The 22,330-nt window shown below is 43.5% G+C and overlaps 1 protein-coding gene across 4 annotated transcripts in view; it reads right to left on the reverse strand.

Annotated features, from left to right (window-relative positions):
- Positions 1-17,441, reverse strand: part of SGCD (sarcoglycan delta) — a 326,687-nt gene extending 309,246 nt beyond the window's left edge. Inside the window, exons 1-2 of one of the 4 annotated variants that reach the window (XM_065029701.1) lie at positions 10,053-10,202; positions 9,821-9,939 (exon numbers count right to left, since the gene is read on the reverse strand). The gene's annotated coding sequence lies outside the window, so the exon portion shown is untranslated. Of the gene's footprint in view, positions 1-9,820; positions 9,940-10,052; positions 10,203-17,251 lie in introns of those variants that run through there. The other 3 variants (XM_065029705.1, XM_065029700.1, XM_065029702.1) reach the window with 3 other exon arrangements.
- Between the last annotated feature and the right edge of the window lie 4,889 nt (positions 17,442-22,330).

The raw sequence follows: 22,330 nt of genomic DNA on the forward strand, positions 1-22,330 counted from the left end.
GAGAGTTACAGATGATGCATAACTCCAAAGTGCCTGAAACCCACTGAGTTATAAAACTATAGGCTTAGGAGTAATGAGCTGCTGGCTTCAGTTTGTTTCATGACTATACAACATTCCCACGTAAAGGCTCATACCTGTGGCCATGGAGTTAATTTTCTCTGGAGGAAGATCAACCTTACCAATTCCAGGAGCAGCTGCTCCTTCAGAGGGAGAAGCACATCAGCGGAATGGCACAAGAATTTCACTTTTCATGGTGGTCATATCACCGTCCTAGAAAGACTGGCAGCTCTGATGGGTCTCACCACACTTGTCTTTCCAACTTATATACCAAATTGGACAATTTTAGGGCTTTTTCTCATCTCCAACAAATCCAGCTTTTTTCCCTTCTTTTTCTAAAGCAATAGTATTACAGGATTAATTACTTAGCAACGTCCCTATAAACTCATCTGCCTTTGAAACATCTACAAAAGCACAAGTGAAATTCCAGAGATAAACAAACACGAACTTCCTTTTAATTAAGCACTGTGCCTCTCTGTAGGGGGTGACGGAGTGAGCAGATGCAGGGGGGATTGCCAATTAAGATACAACTTCTTTGATAGGAAGGGTACAGCCATACACAGGAGGAAAAGGGAGAGGAACTTGCCATCCAAGTCATTATTTTAATTGGCTGCTCAGAAAGATTATGCATTCCCCACATCTGATGCTGCCAAAGAAAGTATTACTGATCCAAAATACTAAGGAGCCATCAAAACATGTTCTAAGCTGCTTGTACTGTGTCCATACTACCTCTGCTCCTCATTTATCCTCTTTGAGAAAGCTGTAACACAAGGAGCTAATTCTCAAGGTTAATTAGACAAAGAAAGAGACAACTCCTGGATTTCATTTCCTATTATTGATCATCATTATTCACTGAACACAAGGCATTCTTCGCAAAAAGAATTAAAAGAGAGTTTAAAAAATATTAAAAACCATGTGCATAGCTAAAATAAATGTTGGGAAATTGCATTAATTGGGATGCACCCAGAAAGCAAACCTGAAGATGGCTGATCATCTTCTGCAATCAGCCTTCTGATGATTTGACATCCAAATATTTTCTGTGTGTTGACCTTTATTTTCTGTTATCCTAGTGGTGATGCTGTCATTCCCTCAGCTCCATTAAAGAGCTGCATATTAACTTTCACTTCTGTTTTTATCTGATTTTAATGGAAACGCAAATCAGGTTTTGCATGGCTTGTCCCATGCCTTTGTATCCTTTGGGGAGGGAAAAAAAAAAGGCAGGAAACTGACAAATGGTTTATTTGATTTGCAGCCCGCTCAAGAATTCTGATTTTGCCTCCTTATACACCATGTCTCCACCACAGAGGAGAGCGAACTTGGAAAGAAGAATCCTGGCACAGGAAGCCAGAAAAAGCAGCAGCTGCTGTATCTGAACCTTCTTCCCCTGAAGACGATGGCTCCACCATCCAGTCATATCAAAACACAAAAGCAGATTGGGATTTTACTGTCTGCACTCAAAACAAGTGAATAGGACAGAAAAGGAGCCCTTGTCTCTGCAAACAGAAGAGCAGCTCAGATAGTCAGAAATGTATCTCTGCCTTGGGACGAGAGCCCAGGCTGCAGAGGTAAAATGGGGCAGAGAAGCTTCTCCCATTTTGTTCTCTCCAGCTGGCAAGTTGAAAACAGCATCATTACTAAATCTCACCATTGTACGCAGTAAAAACAATTCTGGCTTTTGTGGCTGGGCAAGGAAAGACTAAAAGTCAACCGTATAGTCTCAAATTACTATAGAACGTGAACTATTTTTTTTTTTAAAGAAAAAAATATGCAATTTGGGAATGGAAAGTGTAAAAGGCACCAATTTGCTGGTTAGAAGATACATTAACAAACATGTTATTTAGAACTGGCAAAGCATTCCAGGGGCACCACCTTCCTAAGGACCATCATCTCCCTTAGCCCCCCCCATGACCTACACCTCATTACCTACTCTTTGAAGCATGTTGCTCTGCTAATTACAGTCCTTCCTCTCATTTCTAGTCCAAACCGATTCATAGCCAAAGTTTATCTTTTATTCTTGCTCCAGTACTTTGCTTTAACTTATTTACTTTTTATTCTCATTTGTACTCCCCTCCAGTAGGTTTTTAATTAGCAAGCAGGATTCTTTTCAGCTTTTATTTTCCTTTACTCATCTCATGCAGGGCTCCTTTCCATGGCTTTCATCACGCCATCAACTTTTCTGGGCCAGTTTAGGTTCATTTTTCTCAAGAAAAGGTCTCTACAAATACCAGCACTATTCCAGTGGAGGCATCACCAGGGATATTTCCACCATCATCATCAGAAAAGCCCCACCTGCCCTGTTATCTATCTCTGACCTTACACAGCTTCATTTAGGCAGCGTCCGTCGACCAACTGATAAGTGTCTTACTCCTCTGTTCCTTTCAACTGCAGAGCTCCCAGCTTACAGGACAAATCCATATGAGTCCTCTAGTGCATGACCCTACACTCTGTCTTGTATTACAAACAAAAGGTCACTTTTTCAAAGCACAAGCAACTGTATAAAACTGCTGCCATTACACATAAAAAAAAACCCCACAAACTTTAAGAAGAAAAAAAACCTATTTCCTATTTCAAAAAACAACTACTATCTTTCTCCATTTCTTTCTTCTGAAGTGCCTCAACATCACTGTCAGGACAGAAGATAGAAAGTAAAAGGAAACTACTACAATAACTTCCCCTCTACTTGCTTACTCTGGGACACGTGCTCCATTTTCCCATTTCAAAAATACAATAAAGCTGGAACCATATTTGGTTATTAATCAAAATATTAATAAAACGCCTGATAAAAAGTAAAGGAATTATGCATATTTAATTTATTAATGAAAAGGTGAAGAAGGAGCCTAATTACATCTAATTAATTGCCACACATGGAAAGCACATCTCCTGCTACAGGGCTCCCTCATCTAGCAGAGTTCTCATGTCTAGAAATCAAAGCCAGATGCACCAAGGCTCAAAATGGCAACAAGATGCAATTTTTCAATAGAGAGGAAAGTGCTTCTGGCTCCAGTTTCCTTAGGCAGATCTTCCATCACCTGAATCCATTACCCACATCCATTATCGCTAACGAATCCTGGATCATTTTCAAAAAGTAAAAAAATTTGAGAAGAGGAAGGAGGAGGGAAACTGTTTTCAAAGATGCAAAAGGCAAGCAGAGAGAAGAGGTGGAAAAATCAACTCAATCCAGGCAACTAATTTAAGCATCCAAGTCAGGAACCTCAACTCTTCACATACTCACAGGAGAGAATCAGGCTCTAAATTCAGAGCTTTGAATCACCCTGTGGAGGCTCTAGTGACCGCATGTGGCCTTGATCCTCCCATATTAGATACCCAGACTTGGATGTGGTTACAGCTGTTGGCCATCCAGTTTTCAGTTAACACTACGAGGATTTGGACACCTAATATCGCTTTTGATTTTTTGTTTAAATCTAGTGTCAACAGTCTCAAGAGTTCTCTCTCATTTTTGGAGAAGGTGATGCCATAACTGAAGTACATGACATCCTGAACATTTACAAGCTTATAGTCAAAATTTACTATCTGCAGCATGGTATATTCATATACTTGATATTTCAGCCTCTAAAGTTAATATTGATACAGAAAGTGACACATCTTTGCCATAAACATAAACAAAGCAAACTTCATGCCAACAAGATGTATGCAAACAAAACCACAGAAGTTGTTTAAAGATACCATCAATGCAAATCACACTGATGACTCTTTTTTGCAGACGGATTTTGTAATTCCTTGTTTCTGCCCTTGACACATTTATCCTTTCAAACAGCTTTCATTATTGTGCAACTTAAAAAGCAAGCAAACACTAAACCCTCCCCAGTCCACTAACAAAAAGTCTCTTAAACATAGTGGTTCCTGAAAAACAGTATTAAATTGATTGAACTTGCACATAACTCACTGGACTTTATCTGGCACAGTTTATTGTCAGAAAGAAAAAAGTGCAGGTTGGTCTCCCATTATCTGTAATAAGACAGACAGCCCTTCATTTTAACAAGGCATCACCGCCAATACCAGCCCTGCTGTGTAAAAACCCGATGCAATGATTTTTGTTATTTATACAAGTGCAATGAAGCCCAGTGAGATCAGACGCGATCGAAGGCACCTTCTGGCAGCTGGCACACGGTGCATGTTCCCGCAGCACCTTCGAGAAGCAGCTCAGATCCCACAGACCCTGCACTGAAGTGGGTCCAGGGCACTGCCCCAGCCCTGCCAACAGCAAACACACACACAGCCGTTCAGTCCTGCGTATCTATTTGAAGTGGGAAATCAGGCCATTTCAACGATGGGAATAAGAGTTCAGTGATTTCATGTTTACAGTTTTCCATCTGCCATCACAAGACAGATGCAGCAAAGCTGGATGGTTTCTTCATACAAAGAGATGTCAATTGTCCTGGGACCTATCCTTCTCTTGAGTCACTACAGCACCAGCAAGGGTCAGGGACCACGAATTGACTCAACAAGCAACCCTCCAAACCCTAAGTGGGCTCTCTTAGTCTCCATGAATAGAGCAACAGGTCAGTTCTCTTTTCTCTGAGCTTCCATGCAGCTCTAGACCTCAGAAGCAGGTGACGTGCCTACTGTTGCTTCTCTGAAACACGTTTCTAACAGACCTCACTCAAGAACATGCCACACTTCAGGCTTTATTTCCACCTGCACATAGTATTTCTACCCCTCACTACAAAGGACCAGTAAAACTAGTGGTCATCTGGATGGGTGATCATGAAGTATACTGTAAGGACAAGTAATCAGCACTGGAATTAAATGGAGCAGACAAACATTGGCTGGAGATAAAAAGCATGCTGACAATTGCAGGTTCAGCTGCATCTTGAGTTTGTTGTCATCTACCACGGCTACTTGTTAACTTTGTTACATCCAGCAGCCTTTGGAATTCATTTAAAACAAACCCATTACTCCCTCTCAGGTGCTGAGGAACAGCAGGCATGCAAACATGAGAAAACTCAAGCAACTTAGTAAGAAAGATGCGTGGAGGAAAAAAGAAATTACCTTTTTTTTTTTTTTTTCTACCAGATTAACACATTTGCAATTGGAAAGATGCTCCATGGAGCAGCCACCCATTTGGAGAAAGCCTAGGTTTGAATTTCAGTTGCTGTAAGACATGATTAGCAATGCCACCAGGCTGCACCAGCAGTGACCTGGCACAGCAAGAAGTGATCAGAGACATCTCTCATGGCTTCAGGCTGACAGCACAAGGATGGCAACGCAGGCAGGTTTGCATTTGGAAACCCTAGTCCTGCCACCAACAGCAGTGTCAAAGAACATGTGAAGTTACTGTCACATTCAGGGTTCTGCCTTCTTGGGGCCAAATAACTGGAATTGTGGAAATGTTATTTCTTTTAGTTGCCGCCACCCCAAGGTGGGTCACAGCTCACATCACAGCCGCTCCATGAAACGCAAAAAGCTGTTTCACTTCTAACTGCAGGGGTGTAATTGAAGCACAGCAAATCCCAGAAATAAGGGATGGAAGAACAACAACATTAAGTGGAATTATCATCTGATTTTATGTGGAAGTCATCCAGTGGCTGGATGTTTCAAATTCATCACAAGATTTTGAAGCTGTTACATGAGTCTCTTAAAAATCTGCTTACTGCCAAAACAGGTAGCCGAGGCCTCATCATTAAGAGGACAGAATGTACTTTCTACAACAAATGCCCCTTTTTAATGCAAGGTCACCATCGTGGACCAGAGCAAAAATTCTTGATGAGGCAAAAGTCGGAGACCATGCTGATTTACACCTGATGGTCCTGTAACCTCTGGACAAGACTTTCCCCACCTTTTGGTGAACAAGATGACAATTTAGCAAGTAAATGCTTTCTGCTGCTACAGGAAAGAGGTTTGATAGCCCAATTAGCCTTGGCAGGAAAGGTCACAAGGAACAGGGACCCATCATGACCTGGTGCTTCAGGAGAGACCAAAGGCACAAAACAAAAGGAAGGATTTGAGAACACCAGCCTGCCCTTCTGAGGTGGGTATTTATGAGATCTGTAGTTCTCTCCCACTGCTTTCCATTACAAGACTTCATATATATATTTCAGATTGTGCTGCTGAAAACACAGATCAGCTTCTAACACTAAATTTTCCATAAAACAGAGTTACAATACAAGGCTAGTGACAAATGCTGGCATCAGAAGCCCGCAGTACTTCTGTTAGGGTTTTGTAGAGAAATGAAGAAAGATGTAGAGAGTAAAATCCAAGTCTTTCCCCAAATTCTTCAGTTTATTTCTGGAACCTATGAAATGTGCACCATTCATCACAGTTCCTTTGCTGGGCATGCAGATAGTCCTATGTCTTGATACCTGAATATGCAGGAATGGCTTAGAACTGTAATACAACATTTGGTTTCAGCCAACATTAGTTCTAGTGTTCAATTCATGCCTCACAATAAATACATTAAAGCTTATTACCATTGATAAAGTCTCTCTCATAAACCTCAGGGCACCACTTCAAAAATTTTCATGGTGAAATTCAGCAGTGTCATGCACTGTGATACGACAACACCATGGTGATGTATCAGTGATGCAGGTGTATCATTTTTATGATTTCTGATTCTGACCCCACAACTCTGAACAAAGCTGTAACATTGCAGTTCAGAGTGGGATAAAAAACCCCTATAATATCCACAAAATATTATATAAAACATATCCTACTTCCTTCACAGGCTTTCCGCAGTTGAGCATTTCATAAAAAGGATAAACGTTCAAAGACACAAACCACTGAGTTTAACTGAAATACAAGAAAAGAATGATAGAAAATGTAATAAAGAATAGAATCTCTGGGTTTATTATATACCTGGGAAGAGTCAGATATTTTGCACAAGAAATCTGTGCGGCTTCCTTGAAGGAGTTAGCAAGCACAGGCAAAGGTGACATGGTATGCAGGGGTATGCACACAGCTGATGCTCTTCCCAAACCCTTCAGCAAAAGGGTCTCAAAGAATCTTTAAAAGAGCCTTAGCAAAAGGCAGGCTATGGTGGGATAGAAAGAAAGGGCATCTGAAGGATCAACAACTGACAAAAAAACAAAAGACAAACAAACCCCACCCCCCCCCCAACCACAAGGGAAACAAAGAAAGAGTAAAGAATCATTTGTTACAATGATGGGAGGTGATGAGAGGCTGTTAACACATCACCTCAGCATTTGTGCTGAGACCTGTACTAGTCCATATACTCATTAATGGTCTGAGAAGGGAAGAGGGAGGTAATGAAGTGCCAAACTTCATTGGCAAAACAGAATGATTAAGAGTAGGCAAAATTATAAGTGACATGAAAGCTGCAGAAGTGTCTCAAGACACTGTGATGGGACAGTAAAATGACAGAGTGAATTAAATGTTAATAAAGGCAAAATATTGCACCAAAAAAAAAAAAGAAGTATGACTGTCCACATAGACTGACAGGCTCTGAATTCACTGTTGTAATGCAGAAGAGATGTCATTACAGGCGGTTTTCTGGAAACATCAGCTCAGCAGCACCCAAAAAAAAAGCAAATCATTTCAGAACTTTTCAAGAAAGATATCAATACCAAAATACAAAATACCATTACAGAACAAAATAAACTAAATATGTATCTATGTGTTAAAAATGCATATATTTCTGGTTATCCCCTTTTTAAAAGAAAACATACAAAGACATGCAAATGTGATGGATCAGAAGAGCTAAATTATTTGCGAGCAGTGAAAAGCCTTGTATGTTAAGAATGCATCAGAAGCAGAAAAACACTGAGACTCTACAGCTTGAATAAGAGTCAAATCACCCAGGACTGATACATATCACAGACAGGATCTGGGCTACATGAGCCTCTCATCCAACAACTCAAGTTGTTCTTACTTTCTTGTCAGGTAGAGGACACAGCAAGGACTTTTTTGTGAAGTGTTAGTAAAATAAGCCAGAGCATGTTTAGATAATTCTTATTAATTGGGCTGAGATTTGTAAGAGACACTTCTCATTTCCATCTGCCCTGGAAGCAAAGATATTAAACTTAATAAGTAGTTAAACATTTGGCTCACAATGTACCATAAAATCTTACTTTTGGTCTTATTAGGGTAACAAATGGGAAATATCATATGAAGCTTAAAATTATGGAGTAGAGTCAAGTTGTCTCATAAGTTTGAAAAGAAAAAACCCACCAGATTCACCTACACCATCTCTCATCCCAAAAGGACAGGGCAAAAGTTAAGCCTGAAACTGTGTTTTCTACTGAATAGCTGCACCGTCTATCTTTTTCTCCCTCTATAGGCTGTGAGAAAAAGCAACTTCTGTATACGAAGAGTATGCATAGGAGTACTAAATACAGAACTGAGCAGACATCTAAAGTACCACATGCTATATACACGTTGGGTTAGAACACCCTGAGCCCATTAGATAATTTATGCTGTTGTAGCCCAAAAACACAGGTCCGAACTGGCTGAAGAGCTTGGGGGGAGACCAAGGCAACAAGATCAGCCCTGAAAGAAAGAGGGAGAAGCCTCAGCAGACGACCACACCAGGGTTATGTCCAAGTCTATAAGAGGTGACACACTGAAGAAGAGTCTCAGCCCAGGACAACAGCACAAGGAGACCCAACCTCTGCTTGGACACACTGGCTGTACAACACATACACCTTGCCTCCCTCCTCCAAACACCTAATCACAACATTTTTCTATTTTGGACTCAACTATAATATCCTCCATGTCAGTACTAAGATTGTTAAATATGATATTAAAATTATTCACCTCTGACTTCACAAAGCTCTTTCAGGAAACACCTGTCGCCAGAAAACATCGTTACTGTAACACTAAGGAAATAGTGTGTTGGTGCTTTTTATCTAAACCAGTAAATAAAATATCCACCTTCAAAATTATTTTCAGAGTGTGAAATTAAAGCACGTAACAGTGTAAAACCTCAGCCTGCATCTTAAGGGTCCATGCCACAACTCTCCAAGAGACACCAGCTTGGCCAGAGGAATTCACAAGTGCCTGTTGCTCACCAGCCAGAGCTCTGCTGCTCAAGTCTGACAGAAAGAAGGGGAACAAAGAGAACAGGATCAAATAATATCTAACAGATTTGTTTTTCAGACAATTCAACCAATACATCGAGTCTTATATTCACACCTTCAAAACTCATCATCTGTTCATAATTAATTACTGCACGCCTGGCCCCGTTCGCAGTATTTTCATTGACACCAGTTGCAGTAGGATTGGCCTCTTCCCCATTAGCCAACTCAAACCTGTAACGTGCTCTTGAATATCTCATTCAGATCTAATATCTCCTTTTAAGTATCCATTTCTGGCAAAGCGGAAAATCATCAACCTTTCAAAGCGCTACAGTTTCATCGTTACCCCCCCAAAAATTAATCATGCTTCAGTACACGCAAGGCAAGCCTTTTGTAACACACACACTGTTAGGCAGGAACAGGAAAAAAGTGGATTTCCCAGTGCCTATACTAAAATGGTAATACAGCTACTGATTTTCTACAAAATGCTAATCCAAGCTCCATGAACAAAACTGCAAAATAATTCAGATATTCAGGACAAACATATAAGCAGAAAACTGAACGACACTCTGTAAGGAGTATGATTCTTCCTAGGTCTTACTGAAATAAAATCAGAAGTAGCCCGGCTAAATAAGGTATAATTCTTGCTCTGAAGCTTATTTTGGATCCACTTCTTTAAGAAGTCACATTTACTAGAAGATTAAATTTGAAAGTTAGAATTATCTGTAAAGTTGATAACGTAAAACTGCTAAAATTCAGGGTTAATGTTTTACCTGAGCGTGACAGTAACAACAGTGAATTTTATCCTCCTTCAGACAGATAGCATAAGGTAGAAAATCCATTTATATCCATAAAATAAGTTGCAAAAGAAGCAAGGCTGCCCATGCTGACACTAAAAAAAAAAAAATGTTTAGGCTTTCTGCATAAACAATTTCACAATTCAAATATATATAAAAACAGAGAAATTTACAGGTTGTCTTTTCAGTCATGGAAAGGTTCTCATACCCTGTGCATCTTGTACATACACATGGACACCCCCCATACAGCTCCAGCTTCACTCCCAAACTCCGCTCTTTAGACCTCACACTTGCAACAGTCTAAAAGTCAGAATAAAAGCTGAGGATTGCTGCAAAGCACAGTTTTGAAAGACTTCAAAAAGTTACTGGAGCAAGACAAACTGCACAAGATTTGCCTATAAGAAGTCAGGCTAGCAGCAGTCCAATAGCTCAAACGAGCTCTCATTTAATTAGCTATTTGCCATGTATAGGAGAAGCTGTGGGAAGTGCCCAGTGCTGCATCCTCATTTGTGCTTTGCTGTGATCCATACTGCAGCAAGTCAGTCCTGAGTGAAACAGAGCTCATTATCCAGCAGAGATGAACTCTCCTCAGGAGAGAGGTGTTTCTCCTGCTGTTAATAGCATCAGCTCGATATGATCGCCCCCACCGCCTGCTCCCAGCAGAGCACAGCTGATACGTGAGGGCGATACAGGTGGTTTATGCGCCGGGAAGGACCTGGCAGAGCCGGGTTGGAAGCAAGGATGGAGAATGATCTCTAACACGAATGGAAATTCAGACCCTTTGTAACTGGTCTGCAGGGCAGGTAAGAATTTGAAAGCAAACTCAATGCTGACTCTGGTTTGTATTTGCTTTTACAAACCCACACAGAAGGTGGGAGAGCCTTCCCTGGGAGGCTGATGTTCATCCCTGGCTCACAGGCACCTTCAAACGATGCTTTTTGCTTTCTGAGCAGCACATTCCACATTTGTCAGTTGGGTATGTTTACCTGCCTAAAAGAGGGTTAAGACCCTTATCGTCATCCTCTGCAGACTCTCAGTTCATGCTTTAAAAGAACGCTTCCATTTATTTAGAAAATGCCAAGCGCACAGTCAGGTCATGCCCTTTGACCAAGCAGAGGAGCAAGTTTGGAGCCCAACTCCACTTAAACTCCTCGCTCTACTGGGGCGAGTAGCTTAATCTGCTCCACCTGCTAAAAGCCACAATAAATGGCACCTAATTAATTTAAGTGTAAGAGCACAAACACTCCCTGCTCTGCAGAGCACAGCCCTGAAGCCGACTACATCATGCTCTGGGACGGTGGCAGGTGGGGAATGAGCTGGGTCTTCAAAACGCTGCCTTGTTCAACCCAATCACAGGAGCTGCCCATCATTTTTTCCCCCTTTGTGCTTATCATCTTGCTTTTAACTGACAGTGTTTTAATATCTGTTTTCTTATCACATTAAACTGATATTTTCCACACAGCATGCTACAGGGGAGCAAATCTCTACTGAACCGTGCTGTCTATTTGCCTGAACACAGATTTTACTCTTTAACCAAGGAACTTTCCCATCCTCAAAAATTATCAAATTAAAAAAAAACCTCAGCAATAACCTTTTGCTCAAACTTCCCCCCCCCCCAAAAAAATAGCAAACCAGCTCCCCAGCTATTGGCACAAATAACACAGTGCCAGGGAAGTCAATGGAGCTACACTGATTTACAACAGTTAAAGAACTGGCCTGGAGATGAGTCATGTGGATTACTTACTGCTTGAATTTCAAGTAATGCAAAGGGTTTAGTTTTGGTTTTGTTTTCTTTGTTTTGTTTTTCTCTGGATGCGGTGTAAAGCTTCAGTCACTCCGGCATTTCTTCCTAAATATTTAGGAAAGCTCCTGAATATTTAGAAAGCACTTCTTGGATTTAGACACATCTTTTGTATCACAGCCACCTACTCCACCATCTGAAATAGTCCATTAACCTACAGACTGAGGCAGCTACTTTTGATAACAGCTTAGCTCTGAGCTTTAAAACAAGAAAAAACAATATTCAAGCAGGGAGGGAGGCTTTGGGACTGCTTTCCCCACCGTCAGTCAGAGGGATGTGGCTCTGGCTGCTGGCATTTTTGGGTCCGTGTGTGATACGGTCTGTTCTCCCTCTGCTGAGCAATCCAAGCACTACAGAGAATAACGAAACTGCCTTGCAGCCAGAGGTCCTTGAGTCCCGTCAGTATTGCAAGGGAACAAACTTTAATTCTCTGCCTAACACCAGAAAAAAGGAAAAGCAGCTGTAAAGACCTGCTCAGCCCCACACTCCCACCTCACCCGCAGAAATGCTCACCAATCCAGGCTGGAGCTGCCATCCCACCACAGCTTAACTGGACTGAGCACAAGTTTGCAGAGCAGTAACTGGGCTGCCACAAGCTCCCACGGTGCAAGTACCAGCTCACATGTCGAAACCAATACATCAGCTGGTGGCCAATGACAGCTACAGACCAGGCAAACCTCCAGAGACAGCAGGAAAGATTTTCACTAAATGGTTGGCCCTGGCTGCCACATTTCCAAAGAAGAAATGAGCCTGTCTTATTGCTCACACGTCTTCCATACAAGGAACAAATACACTATACCAACATTTCAGTTGCCAAGGTGATCCTACCAGATATTGGCTCCAGTGGACAACACCTCCCTGGACATGGTCCCAGCACCGCTCTTCTGCATTCACGGTCATTCTCCAACACCCATCCTGACGAATTCTACCATTCCCTTTGGACAAAAAGTGGCAACATAGGAATATTCTGCATCAAAGATTAATATTTCTGTGTTTTCATTCCATTAGGAGAATTCACATTACACAGTGTCAGAGCCTGGCTGATGGTCCTGGCAGGTCCCCATCAAAGAAAAGCAAGGAAGCCCTAAGGCACACAAAACACAGGTAGACACCTCCCACCTCAAAGTCCTCTTGAAATGCCACCACATTGCCTGAAGAAGGCATGACTGAAACAGCACAGGTAAGTGCCGCAGTACAGAAGTTCAGGCTTCTCATCCTCTGATCAAGTATTCTAAAAAGCAACCCAACTTACCATTTTGCAATACACTAGATTCAGTGAGCTTACTGTGCAGCACAAGATTCTTAAAACTATCATTAAATCAGAAAATAAAACTAATAAAAACCCAGCGTTCATATCAGATTCTATGGCTCAACTGAATGTCAATGCTGAGATTTTAAGAAGTTTTCACCTCCTTGAGGAACCAGCATCCTCCCTTGCTAAGTAGTGGAGCAGGTCATCACCCTAGTGCTCCCTTTGTAGTGGAAAGCAAGATTCCCTGTTTTTCAAAAGGGGGTGGAGGAGGAGAACAACCAAACCAACCAACCACACCACACATATCCATTTTCCTTAGCTGTACTCATGTTCGACAGAACAGCAACTAAAAAGATGCCAGAAATTAAGAGGCAGGGAGGGAGGGGAAGGAAAAAAGAAGGGGCTTGACACCAGAACAGCAAGATTTCAAGCATGACCCAGTCCTGGTAATGTCAATGGGATCCTTTTGAACCATTTAAAAACGAGTCAGACACAAGCCATGTCCAGGTGAGCTGTTACTGAGCACATCTGTTTGAGGTAGAGGGGAAGAAAGCAGAGAATTCACTGGGAAAATGCCCAGAGCCATACCAGCCTTTGATCAGTGGCCTAGGAAAAGCATTCCTTTATTTCTTTTCAATATTTAGTCCAAAAATAAATGAACGCTAGCTCTCCCATATGATCCATCTTAAATTTGGGAGTGGGGGAGAGGGGAGAAGCAGGTATTAACTACTTTTTACACTCCCTAAGATTTTACAAGGTTATTTAAAAAGACATTGCAAAGTTCTTCACTGTGTCTAGTAACCTACTGCCCCTCAAAAAAAGTTAACAATATGTTTTCAAACTATTCCAGGCACATTCTGTAAAAATCTCTTATTAAAATCAATGAGAGACAAGCTGTTAGCTGCATGTCATGCTGGAGAGCTGCGGATGAAACGCACAAAGTTCCTCTGCTTTCACTCCAGACACAAAATTCAAACATGTTTGGTTACCTCGTAAATCAAAGTTTGTCATTAAGCTACACCTAAAGTGCTACCTCCGGAAAAGCACTGAGGTAGCTGTTAATTATTTTTCTGACAATCACTCAGGAAACATTTCCTGGTGAGGAACCACGGGTTAGAGCAGGTTAGACCCTGCCTCCGTTAGGGTTTTGGGGAGCGATGGTATCAAAGTGTATCTGCTGGTGGCCAGAGACAAATGGACTCTGAGGGTGATAGTACCTGTGAGCTTTCAGCCTGAGATACTTTCCACTTCAAGCTCACCCAAGGGACTTGATGTAAACTGATAACAGAGCCTGGGATTCTCACAAACGAAATAAAAGCAGAAGTAGACAACAGAGAAAGTTAATTTTTCACCTAGAGAACTGCAGCGTTAGAAGCTTGCCCTGGAGGTTTTAATCAATGCAAGTGAATCTTTCATATTTTTCTCCAGTATTCCCAAAATAAGTCAATAAGATGCCAGCACTTTCTCAGCATAGAGTGACCATTTCCCAGCAAGCTGGAGTTCAAGTCTTTATCAAAAGAACTAAAGAAATGCATTACGATTTCAAACAGAAATAGCTAGCAAGGAAACAGAAGCAGCGGGATAACCTTACGAGGCACAGTAGGCTTTCAGAAATAACTTTTTACTTTTATTCTTGAGGATGATTAGAAGCAAATGAAGACTGGTCTAACCAGACATTGCACAAAAATAACTGCAGCTGCCCTGGCCCTTAAGAACAGCGAAACATTTGAAAAACATGCATCATCATCAGACACTATCTAAAGGCATTTCCAGATGCAAAACCTCCACTTCCATGAGGGAAACACATCTACTTGTCCATCTACTTCACCACAGATGATATAAAGTTGCATTCATGCAGCTTCTATTGCACCCACCGAATAACCCATCGCCTCAAGGATCCGTGTGTGCACGTATTGTGTCCATACACGTCACCTTAAATAAAAAGCAACAGACCACATTATATAACACACTTCTATATAATTATGAACACCTGAATAAATGGCTCTGCCTGTCTGAAGGTTTGCATACGGACTATCTCCTGGCCAAATGAAATGTAGGCAAGGAGCTTTCTCAATCATGAGGCAATTTACAATCCCACCTTCAGCTGGAGTCTGGAAAACTTGCTTCTCTGGGCATTTAAAAAAAATAAAGTCTCCCCATAATTTCCTCTTTGCAATACACCATTTGAATCCACAAAACAAAAGATCTGCCACTTCCTAAGTTTTAAAAGCTTTAAGCAAAATCAGCTCCTCTGTGTTACCTGCAAAAGCAAAGAGGTGCAAATGAAAAGTCTCAAGGGTATACGATCCATGATTCTTCAAACAAAGCGTTAGAAGTTTCCAGAGGCACAATAAGGACAGAGTCAACATCCTCAGTGCACTTCGACACAAGAATTACAAGGACTTCAAGAGGGAAAGAAAACGGTAATTTTTCAGTGGCAAACAGAATATTGTAACAGCTGTGCGTATGCTAATCAAAGGGCTTAAAAGGAAAGCTTATGAACTGTATTACTGAGAGGTGACGCTCTCAAAAAGAGCTTTTACTATAGAGCATCTTGTCTAGCTTGTTTCAAAATGATGACTCTTTTCTATTTATCACTATGTTTTTTTTCCTCAAACTGGCATTCAAAATTCAGCTCTTCCTCAGGAGAAAAAAAAAGTAGTTGGAAATACAGCAGTGGATTCTCAGCATACATACATCAACCTGAGTCAATGGAATTATGTTAATTTATGCCAAATAAAACATAACCAAAATTTCTCTCCTTTAAAATGAAGCTGGGACAATTATGGTCATTTATAGCAGATGCTGCTCCTCATAGCACAGGGCACAAGAGCTCATTCCCATGCCTGTGTAATGTCACAGAGCAAATGAATCTGTTAGCAGGAGGAGGACTCAGTTCAACACACTAATGTGGTAACGTCACTGTCTGACCTATTCTGCTCAGCCACAACTGAGAGTTGTTCATTTTTCTTTTCAATGAGACACCATGCAAGTGTTGATTTAATGGTTCATTTATCAACCTCTCTGAATATTAAGCAATTCATTTTGACTTAATTTGGACAATTCAATTTCACCCATCCTTTCTCCCCTTGAAAAATGTGAATTGCTGTCTAGGGAGAAGCTGTTTTAAAAGTTGACTTAACAGAAAGTATTTGGATCCATGGGCTTTATACCCTTTCAGAGCCTGATATATATTTCTGCCTTTCTTTTTTTTTTTTCTTTTACGTATTGTACCTGAAATTCACAAGCGCTAAAGCAAAGACACTTCAACGAGCACTCTTAATGCTACAGACCAAAATGCATCTTCTGCAGTATTAGCTAATCCCTAAGAAGACCACCAGAAAATTAAGTGCATTGTCAATACAACCAACAAGCCTGCGAAATTCTGTAACACTTAGGGAAAGGAGATTCTCATTGAAAATCCATTAGTTTCCTTAGAAAGTTTTTGTCAGTGGATACATTTTCCCACCAGGAAAAACATAATAATCAATGCAGGAAACACTTGAGCTCGAGGCACTCATATAAGCAGTACCTCATAGCCAGAAGTTTGCACCCCGAAGCGCTCCCACCGCGACGCGCAAGCCGCGCTCCGGAGCTGGGGTTCAGGTCGGGGGATCCAGCGCTGCTGCCCAGGACCAGCCCACGGACGGCACCGGCTCAGCGAGAAGCGGCCGGGGTCGGGGCCGCCTCCCCGGGCACCGGGAGCAGCTGTGACCGCCACACCTGTTGGTCGCCCCCACCGGCCGCAGCCCCCGGTACCCTCCCGGATAACCCAGCCGGGCGCCCCCACAGCTGATCCCCGATTCAGCCAGATTTCTGCCTGTTTTCACCTGTCGCTCCCGAGGTGCTGCTGAATTCCACTCCCCGCAGCACCCGCACGTTTTTAACATTCAGCCCACCAGCTCCCTCCTGCCGCGCATCCCCAGCAGTGGCAGCACCTGCGCGGCGGCCGTGCGGAGCCCGAGCCCCGGCGGGTCACTTCCCAAAGTCCCTTCCCCACGGCCGCAACCGCACGGCCACGGGAGCCTCGCTATCCACCCCCCGACACAGCACATCCCCCCGGGCAAAGCTCGGCCGAGCCTTCCGGAGGGCCCGGCTGCATCCTCCCGCTGCAAAGAGCCACTTTTCCCACCGGGAATGCAAACACGGAGTCACCGCGCTGCGAGAAAGGGATGCCCGGGGGCATGACGACCCGTACCCGGGGCGGCCAGAGGAGGTACCCGAAAGGTGGCGGTTTCCCACGAAGGGCAGCTCCGGGGCAGACCCCGAAACTCCGCCAAGTCCGAGAGCGGGACTGGGCAGGGCAGAGCCGCCCGGGCATCTCCACGGTGTATCGGCTCGGCGTGGCACTCACCTGGGCGGCGGGGCGGGCGAGGGGCGCGGGCAGGCTCGGCCCCTCCTCAGGAGATCATGCCGCCGGGGCCGCCGCGGCCGGGGGCGGGAGCGCGGGGCCGGCGGCGGAGCGGCTCCTCCGGCAGCGGGGGCGCGGCGCTGCCTCACGCCGCGGCGCAGAGCCGCGCCGCCCCCGACACGCGGCCGCGGCGCCCCGGCCCCGGCGGGGGGAGCAGCGGGGCGGGGGCGGGCCCGGACCCGGCTGCTCCCGCCCCGCCCCGCCCGCGCCTCCGCCGGCACCGGCCGCGCAGCCAGCGGCAGCGGCCGCACACGGCGGGAGCGCCCCTGCGCTCCTCAAACGGCTTTCTTTCCCCTTCTTCTCCTCCTCCCTTTTTCCCGGCTTTTATTTCTTATTTTTTTCCCACCCCACTTTTGCCATTTTCCACCCTTTTCGCCCCACTTTTCTCCCGTTTCCGCATTTCTCCTCTTTTCGCCATTCCCTCCCCTTTTTCTTGGCCCCCGTTTCTCACCGCCTCCCCCGTTCTCCCCCCACATTTTTTCTGTCTTCCTCTATTTTTATTTTCTCCTCCTCCTTTCCCCCCCATCCCTCTCCCTACCATAAGAAGCTGGGGCCAGCAGCCAAGTGGCCTCTCTCTCTCCAAGGAGATGGCCAGGGGCTGGGAGAAGCGGATGGCCTGGGAGCAAACAGGCTGCAGCAGCCACCATGTACAGCACACACACTCCACATTACACCCCCCAGGACCTGACGCGACCAGGGCATGGCTGGCACGGAAGGACACTTCCAAGGCCACCCTTCCCTCCTGCTCTTGGGAGGGTTAAGATAAGCCAGTGCAGTTTTTCCAAAGGATCCAGCAAAAAAATCAGGGAAGCAAGGTTTATTGTTCATCTAATCCTGCTTCTGTCTGCACTGAAACACCCTCAGCATCCCAGCCCTTAAGTCTAGCTGGTCCCTGAATCTGCAAAGCATCACCAAGGCAGCCGGCACTCAACTACTCAGGGTGTGGTGCAAAGGCTTCTGTAGCAACATGGTTCATTTTACCTTTGAGTTTCATGTGTTGGAGATGGGATCAGTGGAAATGTTTTTTTCTACCTTAATAAATTGGTTGTTTTGCCACCATATGCACATGTTTTGGTTTTACCAGATGGCAATGAATACTTTCCTGCCATGTTTTATTCTGGAGCTAAGGCTCAAGGTAGAAAATTGAAAGAGTTTGCAATAAATTCAGTAGCTAGTGATTGCTGTTTGCCAGGACAGGTCTTGTCCATCACATACTCACTTGCTGCTCTTCCCTCTTCTCCGTGTACTCAGGCCCCTTGCTTCCCTTAAAATTCCAATTAAGTGCCAGGTTTTGGTTTACCGGAGGTCTGTAAAATCAGTAAGCAGGGCATACAGTCAAAAAACCTGAAACCTAAGCTGAAGATGTTATCCTCTTTTAGATCTCCTTCCCTCTCTCCAGGTTAAGGACTTGGGATTTTTCTGAGGAAGAGGAATGATCACTGATGAACCCTGAAACAACTACAACAGAAGTATAGATACACAAATCAGAGGGATTGCTTCTGTCAATTTGAGTTCTTACTACTACACTATGAAGTTAATCATGGGCAGAATAGAAAATGGAGTTTTACAAAAAGTTTATCAAGGTTGAAGTCTTTCACTTCGTGACTCACTGAGTTGCTACTGTGCCACTGAACCTCAGTACCACTAGAACAGCACCAGTTAAAATTAAATGAAGCAGAAAAAAAATCTGATCAACTAACAAGAAGTTTCTTTCTTCCATGTCAATATCACACAGTTTTAAGGCCTAGTGAAGTTTTTTTTCCTGCCCATCTAAAAAGCCTGCAAACGACAAGTGCTTTTGAACAGCGCATGGAAAGTGCGCGAAGGTCCTGCCCTATCCAGGTGTCTCTATACGCGCACTCCTTCTGCATGCTGTAGGTTATATGGACAATCCCTGTGTTTCAGAAATTTCATCTCATATCCAGCTATAAAAAAGTGAAAGTACTAGAGAAATTTGATAGAACAAAAGAAAATGAAAGCATATCAGCAAAACTGGGAAGTATCAAGGACCATAAATTTCATCAACCAGGCCAGAAACAAATTTGACTTATGGCTCTTCATTTTCTCTTCTGTTATTCTTTTTATTTTTAGAACTTTCCTGCTCCTAATTCATGACAGTTGTTGTCCTTCGTTTGCACTGATTTGCACTCTGCACTGGATCCAGTTGGCCAGCAATGCTGGGGAATGCTCATTCCATTTAGTTACCGGAAAAAAAAAAAGGCAATAAAAGCAAATATGTTTCCCTAAGGCCCCAGATCAGAGTGATGAAAAATCCAGACCAACAAACATATTTTTTAAAAATCAGTCCTAAGTATCACCTCTTTTCCCACAGAAAAATAAAAGTAAGAAAATAATATCTTAGGCAAACTGAAATATAAATGATGGACCTTTCCCAGCTCTAGTAATTGCATCCCAAATACATCCCCAAGCTGGAGAAAGAGTGATAGTCTCCACCCCAGAACTGCACAAGCCCTAATCACATTTCAGATGTGCCACAAACACACAAATGTCGTAAGGCAATAGCTGAGATTGTTCAGAGCTACGGGGTCAGTGACAGCAGCAGCTGCTGCTCCTGACCTATAGGGAGTCAGGGTTCTGGTTCACACAAACTCTTGTCCTCCCATTTCTCACCGGGACTTACTGGGATGTGAGCTGTTCTTCAAGCAATGGGTTCGCAGTGCTGTGCTAGCACAGGCAGGAGTGTGATGCAGGAGCAGAGGGAAAGGCAGCACAGGCAAAAAGAGAGTAACTTTTCCTGTTAGAGACGACGTTTCTTGTTTTCCCTGCCTTTAGAAATGAACAGCTGCTGCTCAGGTTTGCCAGCACCCAGCACTCAAAAACTGTGAGTGAGAGACTCAGAAATAGGATGATTCTCTATAAAACAGTCGGATGTTCGGGGGAAAAAAAAAGCCTCTTTTTATTTGGCTTGTGATTACTAAGTCTGCAGGGATTATTTCCGCCCCCCCCCCCAAAGATTTTTCCTTAGTTTGTGAGGAGTGGAGATCCACTCTTTTTTTCATTTTTCTTTTTTCTCAAGTGAATGCTGGGGTTCCAACATAATCAATTAATTCCAGGAGCTGAGGCTCCAAGATAAAAAAAAAAAAGTATACCATGTCGCAAAGCTCACAATGCAATCTCATTGCATTGGCAGCGATTCACTTGGCTCTGGAAATAATAAAGTGGGAGACTGAAATGACAAACAAACTGGAGATCCAAGCTGAAGTACCACCAGGGAATGTAAAGCAGATGGCCAGCTAAAGAAGACTAGCCCAAAGAATCGCTGTAATCTTTGCAGCGAGATTACCGACAGCATCCAGCGTGGTGGCCTCCTTCCTATGAGCTTGCCTGGCATGGTTTGCACCTTGCTGTCCTTGTCACCAACTACTATTAAAAGAAGAAAACAATCTGGAGTGTCTGCTCAATTGCAATTAATTTGTGCACCCTCTCATGGCAAATAGGGAGATCCAAGAGCACTGGAGAGCCAACACAAGGGTCAAGAACAACTTTACATTTCTATGCCATCTTAGGCCTACATTGCTTACTTTAATTGGTCATTTAGTTATCACAAAGGTAACTTTGATGTGTGCTTTCAGGAAGACGTGATTACTCAAAGTGCTTCTATTAAAATGTCTGCTTTGTTTCAATATGCCATAATATTATTTTGTCAAGAGAATTTATTTTAAAGTTGCAAAATTAGGTCTGTGCTAAACAGGAGCCGGCACAATGAAAATTAGATTTTGGGTCTCCCATAAATATGCAAGTGTGAGCATATGAAATCACATGTAGCAATTCATTTTCAGAAAGAGGAAGAAACCCTAAATTACATTGTCTTCTGTCATATCCAGTTTGCTCAGCAGAGGAAAACACATTAATATCAACTGCGACCATTTGAACTAAGCAGTGTGGTAAAATGCCCTGCAGAGCTCCATCAGGACTGATCCTTCCTGCTTACCCTAATCAATACATTGGTTTATTGGAGAAGAAAACAATTATCTTGGAGCAGCTTTCAGACTGCCAACCCCAGCAGATTCTCTGTGCTGCCAAATAGGATTCCTCTTCTGTTTATGTCCATCCCTAGCACTTAGCTGCCTTGTCTTCTTGTGCTTATAAACATATAGCCATTTTCTCAACTTTTTGCTCTTTTTACTAGTCTAGAAATGCAATGTTTAACGCTGACTAAAATCTGCTTGCTCTCCTCTGTGGCCATTCACAGGGATCAGGATTTTGAACTTTGGACTTGATAAGAATAGTTTTCCCACAAGCACCTGGAGCTAAGTCCTACCCACCATATTTGGGGGTGTTACTCCATTACCTGTCAGTTTGACATGAGCAGGATTTAATCATTTGGGGATGGCAGCAAATTACAGCCCCTCATGAATGGATGCAGCACTCCCGTCCCCCTCTCCCAGCCCGTCTGCTTGCAGGCTGGTGCATCACTGGAGCGCAGCCAGGCAGCCATAGAAATGCATTGAGTGAATAAGGTCTTCCTTCCCTATCAGCCAATAAAGATAATTACACAGGCCAGCATATATTAATTTGGGTTCAGTCCTTTTCCCACTCAAATTAACATCGTTTTTGCCATTGATGCTGATGTTAGCAGAAGCTGGCCCAACATCAGGGAGCTAAAATTAAATTGCTTCTCCTGTTTGCTGATCTCCTCCCTTCCCTTGTACCAGTCCAGGGAGTTACTGACCCAGCTGGGAATCGGTACCGGTTCCAGCACCATTCCAGGTGTCCAAGGTACATCAATGCTGGGTGCTCAACACCCACTGCAGGAGCTCAGGCAGTGGGAGCCCCACCATGGTCACAGTCTCATCATCTCCACCCCCACAGCACTGCAGCCGGGGTGCTGGGTGCGCTCATCCCTTGGGAACTCATTGCCAAAACCAGCCTTAAACAAGGGCAGAGAAGGAGACGTGCTATAAATCCTTATATACCGGGGCTCAGAACTGGGGACATCTGCATCCTGGAGGGTGTCCGCTCATGCTCACCTGGGTGTACAACACACACCACCATGCTCAG

This window comes from Columba livia, chromosome 14, assembly GCF_036013475.1.
Source record: "Columba livia isolate bColLiv1 breed racing homer chromosome 14, bColLiv1.pat.W.v2, whole genome shotgun sequence".
In the NCBI taxonomy this organism is placed as follows: domain Eukaryota; kingdom Metazoa; phylum Chordata; class Aves; order Columbiformes; family Columbidae; genus Columba; species Columba livia.